The sequence below is a fragment of the Drosophila eugracilis genome, unplaced genomic scaffold, assembly GCF_018153835.1.
Source record: "Drosophila eugracilis isolate 14026-0451.02 unplaced genomic scaffold, ASM1815383v1 contig_75, whole genome shotgun sequence".
NCBI lineage: Eukaryota > Metazoa > Arthropoda > Insecta > Diptera > Drosophilidae > Drosophila > Drosophila eugracilis.
Window position 1 is genome coordinate 3,413,871 of NW_024573645.1, and position 15,734 is coordinate 3,429,604.

The following is a 15,734-nucleotide window of genomic DNA, read 5'->3' on the forward strand; positions in this document are numbered from 1 at the left end:
ATACGCCCACAAGGCTCAAAAGACGGTTTTCGGATTTTCTAGAAAAGCTGATATCTCGGTAACTATAAGAGACAGAAAGTTCGGATCAAGCATGTATGTTTCTATGATGCTCCCAATGCGAATTGTTTTTTTCCGATCACGCCACGCCCACTCTAACGCCCACAAAACCCGAAAACCAAAAATGCAAAAATCTCGAAACTATAAAAGCTACACAATTTTGCTTAAGAACACGTATTTAGGAGATGCCTCTGCAACGAAGTTGCATCCGGCCACGCCCACTCTAACGCCCACAAACCGCGGAAAACTGTGGAGCCTACAATATTATTATGAATGCCTTCGTTTGACCTTGTGTAACTTATTTCTGTTAATATCTATCGACTTACAAAAGATTTTTCAAATCGGAACATTATTTCGCTATTTATGAAGAAATTAAGGTTATAAGGCTCCACATGGGCAGTGACGTCACTATAAGCATACTCAACATACTTCCTCTGACAATAGGTGGCGCCTTGTGAATTTCCACTAGCAAAATTAAGATTTTAAAATTGTGTAAAACAGTAACGGGTATCTTATAGTCGCGGCACTCGACTATAGCGTTTCCTCTTGTTTAATCTACAGTTTGTGGTTCAAATTTTAAATACAAATTTTTGTTATGGTATTTACCTATTAACTTTTAATTGAAAATATAAATATTTTTATGGTTGCCATAAAAAAACTTACTGTTATTAACGTGAAAATCATCACATTCAAAATTTTAATAAACTATTAAAAATTATGTTTAAATATTTTGATTTAGGAACCCTGCTGAGACTTTTTTCCACAGAAATTATTTTCAAATTAAAAAAAGTTATATTACCAACTATTTATTGACCAACCTTTTTGATAATTTACCAATTATAAACTATTTTTTCCCAGTGCACCATCACCCATACCAATCGAAGCTCCAATTCAGCACAAACAAGTTGTCATTGTCGCGTTATTTATGACAATGTTCGGGATGTTTCTGTTACCCTTTTGCAGCTCGCGACTCCTGCAACACTTGTTTATGTTAATGCCGTTCGGTGGTCCATTGGGGTCTCACCTAAGCCGCCACTCCCCCTCTCTCACTACCTCCCCATCCAGGATACCCTCTCCAATGACAGCGGCTGGCCATTCATGTGTCCGTCAATTGGCTTCGTTAATAGAGTTCGAGGCGGCAAGTTCGTGCTGCCGGTAAGCTGACCAAAAGTGGCGGGCGTGTGACAATTAAATTGTCAAAGCTGCAACCTTTCGACGTGTGGCAAGTGTCGCCTGTCTGTTGTTTGCAGCTCATCCTTGCCCCTCTCTCTTTTGTAAATGTTCTTTCTTTTTTTTTTTTATTTTTGTATCCCCTTTCAATTATGATTTGTATCCGAAATTTGGAAAATAAAAAATATATTCTCACAAGAAATTTTCGCTTCCTTTTTGGCCACCGATAAATGAGCCTTGATAGCTGTAATGTCCAGGCGTGGCAGTCCAGGAAATGTGTGTGTGCTCTTTCTTGTGGCGGCCTAATGAAATTCATATAATTTTATTCAATTTCTTATCAGTACTTTTTTGGCCCTAAGCAAAGTGGCCCGAAAGAGCAACCACAACTCTCTTAACCGAAGTTCTCTTTTGGCAGTTAAAGCGCTGCTGACTTTGCAGTCGACGTCGTTCCAGACGCCTGTCTTGGAACCCCTTTTTTATTGGTCAAAAGCTGATCGGCAACTGATATTGCAGCCAACTGGAAATGAACCGCTAAGCTTGTTGCTCTCCACTGGAAGTCCACGAGTGTTGGCCAACAAAGAGTGGGCTAAGAGAGAGAGAGAGTGAGGATTGAGAGAGATTCGCGATAAACACGAAGCAACGAACGACGCTGGCAGCGATCGGTGAGCAACAGGTTTTCTTGGCTAAGCGATTTTAGCGGCTTTTTTTTTCAGCTTTCAGCCAGAGAGTTCGGGCCAAGCTGTTGTTTCTATTGTTGTTGTTGTTGTTGCTGGGGTGCTGGACTGTATTACTCGGTCAGTCGGTCTTTGAGAGGTTGTTGCCTGTTTTTTTGCCGAGAGATTTTAACGTTTTGCAACGCTGCCGTTGCTGCTGCTGCGGTTGCTTCTCCTGCCGATGTTGCTGCTGCACCGGCAACTGCAATGTGTTGCTGTTGCTGCTGCTGCTGCAGCTGCTGCGTCGCTGCTGCTGTTGCTGCAAATCGGCCTGCGAGCCGATTGCAATTTTCATCCTCTTGCAGTTTCTGTGCGACTTTCTTGCGGGACTGTTTGAGCTGGTTGCGACTGCGCGCTAAAACTTAGCGTTTTTGTTGATTTTCTCGTTTCGCTGGCGAATCGCGTGCGCGTTTTTCGTTTGTCGCGTGCGCGCGTTTCCAGGGCGTTTTGCGTGCGATTTTCGTCGCTATTCGTGGACCTGGCCAATGAACTGCGCGAACTGCTGCTACCATCGAAATGGAAATGCTGGGGGTAGGCGAATGAAAATGAAAATCCCGCCTGCAGCTGGCACTCAAACTTAATCTGTTACCGTGTGCGGCTACTACCTACTACTGAAAAAATAGTGCTCGTAAAAAGTCTGGCCAACAGTAAAAAGCCATTCAGTGCGGCCATAAAACCAAATCAAAACATATATGCCAGTTTGTTTTCTCGCAGCTAACATATATGTGCCCTATGCCCAGACAAGACTAGCATACATATAAAGTAATATTAAACAAAAGACCAAACTCGTTTCAATCGGCGACAAATAAAAAAACAAGCAAACAAAAACCATGCGAGAGTATAAATAAATAACAAAAAAAGAAAAAAAAAAAGGCAAATTAAATTAAATTCATTTTTAATTACTTGCTGGCCCAAAAGATCACATAAAGAGCGTGCAATAAAATATTTGTATCAGTAAATTAATTATATTGTATATAGAAAAACATGTTGCAATAAAGCGGTCTTTTAATGGCACACAAATAAAGAAACAGAGGCACTAACTTAGTTGCTGAAATCAATTTCAGTTCAATCAACGCGTCGGGCTGAAAGAAAGAAGTAAAAAAAAAAACAAAAGACTTAGGCAACGAACGCGCTGCCATTTTGCGGTGTCATTTGTTTGCAGCAGATAACGGCGCTTCGGGCGCCTCCGAATTGCCAAGTGATAGCAGCCGTAACAAACTAATTGACAACTCAAATCCTGCCGGACCACAAAGAAATACAAAAATACAAAAAAAAAAATACGAAAAAAGAAACAATTGTTAAACAACGTTTCGCCTGCCACTCGGACTGCCAGTCTGTCGGTTTGTCGGTTTGTGTGGACCTGGACCCGGCAGCCTCACTTCAATCAAAAAATCTCCTGCACTGCCCCCAAACGACGACGACAATTGCCAAGTGTGCCGCTTAATGTCTTCAAATGCATTTCACCAACAACAACAACAAAAAGACAACAACAACAGCCTGGCTGCTGCCGCTGCACAGCAACGAAAAAAGAAGCTGAAATAAATTTACATAAATATTTCACTTGCCAGCAGTTTTTTTTTGTTGCTGCCAACCACATCCGCGTTTCATAGATTGAGCCTGGCCAAGATATCTCAGTGTTTTGCCAGAGTGTGCGAGTGTTTCGTATCGCGTGTGTTTCTTTCTGCCTTAGTTGCTTGCCTTACATCCAAGGAGATTCTGGGGGAGATTCCAATTCCGTTCAAAGCAGCCAAGCCAACCCGTCAACAAAACAAAATAAGAAAAAAAGCGTATTTGGCCCTGCCGCAGGTGAGTTTTAAAGTTGAGTTGGTTTTATGCGTTTGTAATTGCATTTTATGTGCAACTGCCGCCCATCTAGCGCTTGGCTATTTGGCTTTTGGCCAACGGAGATTTATCAATTAGCAGAGGCAGCGATTTCAAATACAATTAACTGACAACTGCCGCTGCTGCTGCCGCTGTTGCTTTGTTGTTTTGGCCATAAAACCGTTAGTTATTTTTAACTACAATTAATTGCTATGGTTTAAGAGTGAGAAACTTTGCTAGTGAAAATTCCAGCATGGCTCTAAAAAATAATTTATCTCTCAACACTAAGCTTATGCTAAAGCTAAACTCGAAGCAGCAGCAGCAGCAATAACAATAATCAAAGTTAGCCATAATTACAAGTTCAGTTGAGCAATTTAAATAAAAACACTTCAACACTTTAACAATTGACGCGTCCACATTGTCAGTGCTGGCTGGTTAGGGGGATTGAGGATTGGGGATGGGGGATTGGATTGTTTAAGAGTCTTGTTGTGATGCAATTTATTGGAAAAGCGATTTATTTTTTCTTTCCTCCTGTTCAATTAAAAGAAAATACAGCTGTTTTTTTTCCTATCTTTATATGGATAATTACAATTGCATGAGAGGCACTTGGAGAGGAACTGGGGATGTTGGTCATTGCTGATGTTTGGCAAATAATGGGGCTTTTAATGATTTATCAAATAGTGGTATATGTCTCGCTTTGACTAAACGATGCTTAATGCTAGTAATTATTGCTATTCATTTGTACTTTTATGGGGGGCATAAAAAATGATTTGGAAATTCTTAAGTACGGTTACGGGGCCTAAACTAAAATTATTTAGGCTATTAATTTATTTACACTTAAATGAGATTTCATCATGGTTTTTCATTAAGAAGAGAAGACTTTTGCTATATAAAGAGAAGAAAAGATTATGTTACCCTTTTAGTAGGGTATTAACTAAACTTAATCACTGGAAATGCAAAACCAAGCAGAACGCAAATTAAAAAGCCTAATCAGCTTTGAGGAAATCGCAATTGCAACACTGGAAAAGAGGCAGGAATAATGTTTATAAATAAATATGCAAAGAATTATTTAATTCTCGATTCTCACAATTGCGAATCGCAAGTCACGAGATGCCACAGCCAGCCAGGGCGTGTGTTTTAAGGGGCCAAGCGAGGGGGGCCAAGAAATTAAATAAAATTTATGGCCTGCAATGATGACGACAACAGCAACAACCACAACAACAACCACAGCTGCATCTCAGACGCAAAAAATACAAAAAAAAACCAGCTAAGATAACAACAATTGTTTAATTGCTAAGCTCTGACAAAGAAATCGCCAAGTGGCTGGGACAAAATGCGACAAATGAGTGCAAGAAATGTTGGCTCGACGATTCTTGGTAGTCTGCGAGTTGTTAATTGTGGACTCGGATGAGTCAACAAGAAATTTTCTTAATAGCTGTTGTTACCGTTGCAGCTTTTTCCTCCTTTTTTTAATTAATACTTTTTTTCTGTGTGCTGCAGTGCTGCTGCCGCCACTGCTATAATTTATGAACGTTTTTTGCTAGCTGACTGGCTCTGGCTGCTGGCTGCTGCTGTTGGCTGCTGCAATTAATGTGACTGATTCAAAGCGTTGGTAGCGCGTTGCATTTGATTTGCTTGGCCAGTAATTGTGCTCATTATGCCGGGCCATTGTTGTTGTTAGTGCAGTTTTGTGTACGCGTCATTACATATGTTGTCTAGACTGAATGTCTGTCTATCTGTCTGTTAGACTGACTGCCTGTTCGACAGTCGTTTAGTCAGTGAAGCTGTCAATCTAGTTGGCTAGCTGACGATTAGCCACCACTTGCCTGCCCTTTGTCCACACACGATTGATTGCCATCGATGACGCACTTGGTTGACATTTCATTGTTGATGTGATGTCATCTTAAATGAAATGTCACGCATCTCAATCGATTCTATCGTTCTAGCTGCAGCAAGTTTGTTGCCTAAGTCTTTTGTTTCGCCACTCCCTCGCATTTCTGGCTTACACTGAGCCTGAGCCAACGATTACCGCAACCGTAATGAGGCATGCGCAAATATTTCGCCTATTACTCAACCCAAAAACCAGCCAAGCAAACAGCACCAACAATGGTCGAAAATCGATGACTATAAGACGTTAGCAGGCGCCAACTTATATGCATGCATACTTTTTCAAGTTTTCCCTCCCCTTATGCTATACCATACCATACCATACCATAGCATACCATACCATGTTCAGTCAGTCAGTCAGTCTTCTCGATGTGAAGAGTTTTCACTAATTTCAAGCCGCCGCCGAAACAAAACACGCGAATCGAACACCAGCGGCAACAACAGCAGCAACAACAACATCAACAATGATAGACAGTGCTGCATAAATAAAAGTAAATTTAATGACAAGCAAAATATTTCTTGTCATGCCTATCAGATTACAAGATTTCTATATGAACCCGCTGACGATTCACCACAGCCAGCATATAGCAGCGCCTTTTATACAAATTATATATACATATATATATATACATTTTTGCCTGTGTCGTTAGAGCATGATTACTGGCTCTCCAGAAAAAGACAAACCGTACAGTTACATGTGGCCCAGTACATGACAAAGCCGTTAGTGTCATTTGAATGCGAATGTTGCAAATGTTACGAGTGCCTGGCAACGCCAGGTGATGATGCTGTCAAGGAAGGTGTCCGCCACTTCCATAAATCGCCGCCAAAAAAAAAACAGGCTTTGATTAAGCCGACTTGGCCAAAAGATGATGATGGCCCAACTACAAGATATTTTTAAACAGATATAGTGGAGAGAGAGAGGATAGGATAAGCCTTCGAATATTGACCCAGTTTACATTGAGTAGAGCTAACCTTCACAGGTTCAAAACTTGAACAGTAGGAAGCAACTAGCTCCCATCGGAAATTCCCATCTATTTCGGTTAATTGTCTTCGAACATAGACCACCGCCATGGGTGAGAAAACTTATTTGGCCATTACAAGCCCAATTGCCAAACGAAAATCAATTTCACACATTACAACAGAAACAGAAACAGAAACAGAAAAAGATCGAAAGATCGAAACGAAAATGTTATGAAAAGGCCACGGAAATTCGAACTTCAAATCAGGCACAAAGACGCATGAAATTGCTAATTGTGCGAATGAAGGGCCTAGCCCAGCCTATATATATATGTATATACCCCTTATGAGATATATAGTTAGTTATATAGGTAGAAAAACGCCGTGGGCTGCCACAATTAAAATCGTAGCGAATTCCCAGGCAACAAAGGAAATTTAATTACGCCGCATGTGGCAGGGGGGCAAACCCTTTGAAATCGGTTTTGGTCTGTAATCAACTGAGAAATTTCCAAAAGGCCTAATGAATATTTTTTAATCGACCAGAAAACTGGGCGTGATCGTTTTATTTTCGTTCAAATGTTAAAGAAAAATCTCAATTTAGTTTAGTATTAAGCCCTAATGATGTCTATGAAAGGAGGTCATTGGATATTCCAAATTCTTTGGCAAGTGTTTTGTCACTCTGATGGGAACAATAGGGAAAACTGACAGCACTAATTAATTGCAATTAAAAATGCGTTTTTTTCTAGTTTGACTTCTCCCCTAATTGGCAGCCGCGAACTTGTCCAACGAAAATTCCCTCCGAAATCGACTTTATCAGCGCAAAGCCATCGAGCAGGCGAGCGGCACATTCTATGTTTATTTAAATGGATAATTTGCTTAATTAATTTTCGAGCCGAAACGCTACGCATTCATCATTTTAATTAGCCGCATGTTCGGTATCGAGCCTCTGCGTTTATAAATAATTTATAAATATTGATTTGACAAAGATGTGCGGCAATAAAAATCTGTGAGCTATTAATTAAGAAAACGCAGTCCGATGCGATGCTCAATGTCTAATATTTCGAACACTCAATATCGAATGTCCGCTGTGAGGAAGTTCGAGTCGCATTAATCTTCTCGACAGCTTTTCGGCCAAAATTCCGCAGCAGGCGACAGCCATTAATTTCACTTTAATGGGCTTGCAACAATACTAAAATCGCAATAAAAAAAAAAAACAAGAAAAATGATACAATTATTGTTTTGTTTTGTTATTAGGTCTTACAAGCCATACACAAAAGGCCACAAAAGATCGAATTGGAATTAGTTTTCCTTTTGTTTTTTCTGCCAATGAGCCAGCCAGCCAGCCATCCAGCCAGGCAGTCCATTTCATTTGATTTATTTTCCCCTGCATCCATCGCTGCGACTGCGATTTGCATATTTCTCGTAGGTGGTTCATTGAACTTGCTATGGATCTGGCGGGGCGGGGGAAGTGTGCCCGGTGGGGGCGTCTCTAGATGAGGTGGCTGCGGTGGAGCTAGTGGTGGTGCTGAGACGGCGACACTTCCAGCGCTTTCGGCTTGATTTGGCTCGCCTACGCGTTAATTTGAGAAATTTGCAAACATTTGCATGAAATCAAAATCAAAAACGAAACGAAAACCAAAACAAAGCCAGAAAATTAAACAAAGAGAGAAATGGCAAATCAACCAGATAATACCCTCTTAAATAGATAAATATTATAGCAGATAAAACGGATTTTTTATGATTTCATTTTGCATAAAGTTAGCATGATTATCGCTTAAGGATCTGCAGAAGAAGAAAAACCCATCATAAAGGCAAGTTCAGGATATTAAAACTGAGTTTTAATATCGGTTTTTATCTTATCTAAAATCCCATATTTTTAATGCCTTAAATAACTTTTCTCCTTGTGCTAGTTGAATTTTATTCCAAATAAACGCAGATCCATATCAATCTGTAAACATATTTTTTATGATACTGGTTTTGAAAGATAAAACTTTATTATATCCATTCAAAATCAGGTTTAATACCTGCTGCCAACAAAACCAAATAATGGTTAATGGTCGTTTTTATGGAAATTTATTGAAATAATTTTGTAATCTTCATTAAGATAAATTTGTCTTAAATTTATTTAACTAAAAGCTATCTTACTTTTTACTTTTTTATATATTTATTTAAGGCTTTATCTATCCTTCATTTAGTTAATCAAATTCAAGAAGGGAAATAGTAACTTAAAAGGTTTACAAAACTAATATCACTAAAAATAAGAATTGAAAGCCACTAATTTAAGAGTAAAAAATCTAACAAAAAATACCACCTCAGGCCCATTAGATTCCAGGTTAGCAAAACTGATTGCACAATCGAGAAGCTGCTGGATGTGGCATTAAATAAATAACGCATTTGCGGAGCCATTGATAATGTCAATTTGGGCAGTCGGCAGGCAGACAACAATTGCAAACATTTTGCCAGCTTGGCAATTTCTATTAAAGCATTTTCCACTCGCCTAACGAGTTGGTACAGTCTTGGGGACTTCCTTTTGGCTTTAAGGTTTTAATTGCAATTGAGTTTCGACATGAACTGCGTGCATTTGCGCAATGATTTTTCCCCGATAGTCAACACAGACATTCATGGGAAACTACAGTAGCCAAAAAAATAGAAAAAACAGCCACTGGTAGAGTTTCTTCTTCTGTTAATTGATAATTTCATTAATTTATGCACTTGATGCCAACAAACTTTGGCCACTGATTGAGATATATATACGAGTATATAGGAGTACAAAAACGGGAAATGCTCTGACAGCAATTTGCCGCCGTTTAGCATTGCTTGCTAATGATCGACTTTGGTCTGCTGCTAAACCCATTATTAGTTATTGCCAACTCACATTTAACTATATATCTTTATATATCTGAGTATCGAACGACCTTCGTGGTAACCCCATAAATCCATTATTGCCTCAGTTCTTGTTACGCACTTGTTTTTTCTGTGTAATCTAGAATGCTAATTAAGCTGCCGGCATTTGTTTTAGCATACCTTGTGTGTGTTTTTGCACGCACTTTACATACGCAGGAGGTTGACTCGATCTCGATCTTGCTCTTGCTCTGGCTATTGCTGCTGCTGCCACTGCTTGCATTAATTAATAAATGTCGTGATGTCGCTTTTGAAGTGTCTGTCATTATGAGATCAATTAATAGGAACAAAATTCTAGATCAAGGCGAAAATCAACGAAAAAAAATGTCGCACTAAAAAACAAACGCGTGCGTGTTGTTATTGATCGAAAAATAAAAAAAAAACGTCGTAGATATGGGCTCGGGATTTTATTTTTTCATTTTTTTTATGGAAAATCGCGGATCTAACGCCGCAGACAGCACGACGTTAACGAGAATTATTACATCATTGCAACAGCCGACAGCTGCAGTAACGAAGGCAAATTGAATGGCCACACATCAATCATCCTTCCCCGAAATACACATCGCAATATCTCTGTTTAACTTCTTTTACTAGCAACTCAAACTTAATGCCAGAATGTAAAAGAAAATCCCAATTTCAATTGACTTTCACCAGCGAAAAGACACATCGATTTTAGTACACAATAATAATAATATTTTTTAATTTTATTTTCCTTGGTTTTCTCTTTGGCTTTTCCCTGTAATATTTTTGCATTTATCCTAAATTTTTAAAGTTTTTTTAATGACTCCTGCGGTGGTTGGCTATAATCAACATGCTGGCCACCCAGCCATATTTATTTTCAGTGCATTGTAAATTTATTTTCAATTTAAAATAAACGCATTTTTTCACCGCCTTATATTGCTTTGGCTGCCGCTGTTGTTGTTGATGTTGTTGTCGTTGTTGTTGTTGCTGTTGTGGCTGTTATAATTAATGTTGCTGATACGCGAAATGCTGTTGGCCGGGCTGTTTGTTTAGCTGTTTGTGGATATTGCTACGATTCGATGTTACAAAGTTGCCTCGTTTTCGGCGTTGGCCGCACTTTGTAGCTCGTAGCTTGTAGTTGTTGGCGGTTTTATGTTACTAACAAAAATATTTGCTTTTATGCTATTAAAAACCAAAACGGAGCACTAGCTTACATACAGAATTTGCCTTGCAAATCGAATTGAATTTTTATATATATATATAAAACTTTTGAACTTGATTTTGAGTCGACGGCGGCATGACAAAAGTCACGGGCCATGGCCTGCAGAGCGAGGGGGCGGACCAGAGGGGTCAAGTACAACCCGCTGACCAAATGCAGCTGCGCATGTGCGTGAGAACTGAGCTGGGGGAAAAACACTAACAAACTGCCTTATATATATCAAGATTTCAGATTTTTGCATTAGAGGTTTCGCGTTGTTTGTTTGTGTACTTGAAAATTGACGCCGCACGGCTAGCACGCATTTGTTTTGTTGTTTCTGTTGTTGTTGTTGTTGTCCAGCGGCTGGTTAATAAATTTCGCGATACTTATCAATTAGCATACGAATTACATGCCTTGCAATCATAAATAATGCGTGTTTCAAGCAGGAGGCAGAAATCAACTAGAAAACGCAAAAAAAAAAATAAGAAAAAGATGCATAAATTTTGATTACTTCAGTTTGGCGTTTGTTGTTTTTTTTTTCTATTTTCCTATCAATTTTGGGTGCATTTTAGATTCGTTGTAATTTATAAACATTTCTACACACTTTTGACTCGAAGGTGCGTGTTTGATTTGCCTCCGATTAGGAATGACAAATAAACAACAAATCATGCGGCACGAAACGAATGACTAAGGCAACGAACTTGATGGCATGATCAAGAAGTCCAAGTGCCCCCTCCTCCCTCCACCCACACCATTCATTCTTTTTCCCGCACACAGAAAACCCATAGTCTGAAGTCTCATTGTTATGCTCGACACTTTTGCGCTATATTTACAAATTGGGCCAATAAAATGAACACCAAGACCCGCAACCAGAGACCAGAAATGTAAGGCCATAAAATCGAGCTGATAGCGATGGAACACAAAAAAAAAAAAATAAAAAAAACAACCACAGTCCACTGCTGATGAATTTTTATGCATGTTTATATGACGGTCATATAAAAGTCGCGTCTAGAAGTCAATGATTGTTTAATGAAAAAGCGGCTCAATCGTGTTTCCCAGTCGGTTTTGTTTTTGATTGTGCTGAAGGTAGGGGGCTGTCCAGATGGCGGGGGAGTCATTAAAATGCCCAGCAAATAAATCAAAAAAACTAGCTCTCAATCCACCACAATCCCACTTGATTACGCCTGACCGCCGGGCCAAGCGAATTCCGCCCGCTTCGTTAGCACATCACCTGCTGGGCCAGGGAAGCCACAAAGATGTCAATAATGCGCTAATCTCCAAAAATAAATAAGGTCCGGATTAAGATATTGGGTGTGGAGTATGAACGATGAAGCTTAGATACCCTTTAGGTTTGGGAAAATAAAATAAAGAATTTTTATCAAGTATAAATTTATATAAAAAGATTTTAATCAAGATGGTTTTAGATTTTGAATAAGAAACAGTTTATTCTCACAGTCAGAAGTAAAGCCTTATAATGCACCATCTTTCCAACTGCCTCACTTCCTATCAGATAAAACACTTTATAGCTCTTTTTGCTTAACTTTAAAACTACTTAAATGCGGGATGATACAAATTAAGTATCTATTTTTGTCCAAATTGCAATGATTTTACCTCTAATTGAGTATCAAAAAGTTGCCCGTCATCGTTAGCAAGAATTTATATAGACCATAACGGGGGAAGAACATATTTTAGTGGGTTAAAGACATCTACAGCGCAGTGCCATGGTATTATTCACTCAGCTTGAATGTAATGAAAATGTTTGCCAGGGGATTACAGATAGATAGATGACTTGGATAGAAGCTGGAGATGGAGCTCGAGCTGGAACTGAAGCTAGAGATGTAGATGAAGAAAGAGCGTTAAGCTGACACGGGGCTGGGCACGCGCTAAAATGTTTAGAAACCGAAAACGTTGATAAATCGATCGATCTGAGGCGAGTTCAATCAACGCGCCATCTCACTCTGTGTAAGCCTCTCCCTGCCCCCCTCTCTTGCCAACCACCCTCCCTACCCCTACGGAATCCGGAGTGCTTATTGAATATTTGTGGGCTGGAGTCATATACTCGATATACGAGTACTTGCCTGCCGCCTATCTGGTGCTCCAGATCTGGATATGAATCTGAATCCCCAATCTGGATCTGGCAATCGATTGCCGTGTTGTCAGCCGGGCGACACTCGGCTCCAATGATTTATGCGTATTTAGATACTTTTCGATGTCGTTGGCAGGCATTTAACGCATGTTAGCGTGTGGGTGAACCTTTTTTCTTCTCTCTCTCTCTCTCTGAGGCAATTACGCCCACCAAGCACAATTTTCGATTTCGATGATATTGGCAGCGGATTTCGTACGGAAATTCCCACATTTTTGCTGAGGTTGACTCAAAGAAATTGGCAAAGTTTTATGACTGTGGCTTTTTGTTTCTGTTTAAAGCTTTGCTAATTAAAAGTCAATAAAAAAAAAATACAGGCAGCCGAACTCAGCCACCTGCCCATCGACCCATCCAGCGGTCTTAGTAGTCATGACTAAGTGATGGCAAACTGCTCCTAATTGGCCACATGCCACATGTGCCACTGAACGAGGCAGCGAACGAAGAGCTCGTCCTCGTCTCCCGTTAATTTCTGCCAAATTACCAAACATCCTACACTGACAGAAAGTTCTTGCTTATCTTTATGAAGAATATAAGTAAAAGGCCATAGTTTTTCCACAATTTTCTTTAAGTGATTATCGATGCAATCCTCGACTCGTGGCTTTTATGATTTTTCAAAATTTAAGTCACGCTTTTGGCAATTAAGTGCCCCAACACCGAACCCATTCGATCGATCGGTAGACCAAGCAGCCAGTGTGGCCTCCTTGGACAGGTGCTGCTCCTTTCGTACCAGAGGGGTGTTGGCTTCCTTCTGAGCTGGCTGGCTACCAGGCTGGCTGGCTGGCATGTAGACCCGTAGACCCCATGCTGGATCTGTATTTTCTCACCGCGATACGTTTGTTTGGGCGACATGAGTCGCATTTGCAATTATTTTGCGGCTCATTAAAGTTTTAAACACGTCGCTCACGTAGTGACGCGTCTGTCAGACGGCTGCCATGTAGTCAGGCCACCCTCTGCCCGCTCCCACACACCCAATCTCTCGGTAGTTTTGGTTCTCTCCTTGGCTCCTCCAGCCAGCCAGGCAGGCAGCCTGCGAAAATGTCATTAAAATCTCTGGGGAGTTTTACGGTTTTGGGTTGCTTTGATTTCGCTCTGGCTTTGGCTACTTTTTCTCAACGTTTTTCGTTTGCGAAATCAAATAAAAGATTTCTTTTTTATCGCTCAAGAGCTGTTTGTTCGTTTGCTACATGTCTGGTTTTTATTTTATGATTATTATATTTTTCTATTTTTTTTTTTTGCTTTTTTTTGGAAAATTGCCGTCGCCCCAACAAAAGACTTAGGCAACGAACCTGTGGCAATATACTGTTTTTGTTTTTGTTTTTGTATTACAGCTCAGGTAATAAATGATTTATTTTGGCTTGTGTTTGCCGGCGCTGTCCATTGCAATTAGCTGCAGTTTAATTGAAACCGAAGCAATCGCCCAAAAATGTATCTTTTTGTTTTTTAGCCGGACTTGTGTCCGCTTTACTCTTCTCTCTTCCCGTATCTTGGCAACCGATCAGCCAAGGCTGCGGTGTCAGGCTGCATTAATGTGTCGGCCTGGTTTTCTGGTTCAAGTACGTTTCCTTCGTTGACGTCGGGCAAATTCCATTTCATGGCCATTTGCATGGAAATCGCCTCGTCGTCTTCCGTTGTCAATAACGATTTCCATCATCATCATCATCAGCTGCCTCTACTGTTGCTGCCGCATCATCCTGTCCCCGGTACTGAATTCGGGATCGTGTGTGTGTGTCTACCACTGAAAGTGGAATGCGAACCAGTTTTGTGGCAGCCAAGATCGGATCTGCACCCCTTTTTCCCCCTTCAACTAGCGTGCAGTTTTCGCCAACTAATGAAATACATATATGCAAAAAATCAAACTAAAGACTTTGCCCCGTTATCAGCCGCCTGTATTTCTTAGGAGGTTCCCCTCTCCTTCTCCTCCACCTTCTCCTCGTCCAAACCCCCTCCATATATATTTCTTGTCGTTAATAGTGAACATCAACGGAACGGTTTTCGGGTCTTTTGTCCCCAAAAAAGAATAGTATGCATAATTTATGAGGCACACAGACCGTGGTTGCATCGCTTTATTATGCTAATGTTGGCCCGGTGGTAATTTGTTCATTCCGTTTCTGGCCAACTGGGCTTAGTGTCATAATTAAGCGGCTAATTGATTTGTTGCAGGCGTTTGTTATTATTCCATTTTTATGAATTGATTGGTGATTAGTGATTAGCCAAGGCTCGCCAAGGTGCCAACAGCTTCATCAATCAATTAGCCATGCCAAGATGTATTTCCCCCGATTGCGTGGTCAAAAAAAAGTTAAACTAAAAAATATAGAAAAAAATTAGATATATAAACGCCCCTTTCCAGAGTTAAACTGCGAATGCAATCGCAATCGCAATGAATTTGGCAATACCTGGACACCCAAAAGAAACAGCAACGGAAATGCCATAAACCATATAAAAGAGAGCAATGATTAGAGACTGCAAAACGGCGACAGCCAGCCATGAAGTCTTGACCACGTCGTCGTGTCTGGCTCGTCGACGAGTCTTGGCTCTATAAGTTGTTGTTATTGTTGTTGTTATTATTATTGTAGTTGTTGTTGTGTGGCACCAAGTTGGCCAGAGTGTGTGCCCCCGCGAGAGGTCGTCCAGCCAGCCAGTAAGATCCGGCTTTGGGGTTTTGGCCCAGACTCCGAGACTGCAAATGCCTGTTACAAATATTTTAAAGCGCTTAATAATATGCAGTTTATTATTGTTATTGGCATCGTTGCGGCACATAAAACATGCAATTGGCATTATTAACGCCATCGGCTGAGTTTCGTTTGACTTTCCGAGGGAGTCCAAATATATATACGATCTGTATTTTTTTGTTTTGTTTTTTTTTCGGGGCGTGTGTGGGAATGCTGCAAAGCTGATTGATTATGCTCACTGGCCAACTGGCGTTTGT

At 40.3% G+C, this 15,734-nt stretch overlaps 1 protein-coding gene across 1 annotated transcript in view; it reads left to right on the forward strand.

The window, feature by feature from the left end:
• Positions 1–2,260: 2,260 nt before the first annotated feature.
• LOC108108837 (transcription factor mef2A) overlaps positions 2,261–15,734 on the forward strand; it is a 68,378-nt gene continuing 54,904 nt past the window's right edge. The window contains exon 1 of the mRNA XM_017217045.2: positions 2,261–3,746. The gene's annotated coding sequence lies outside the window, so the exon portion shown is untranslated. The remainder of the gene's footprint in view (positions 3,747–15,734) is intronic.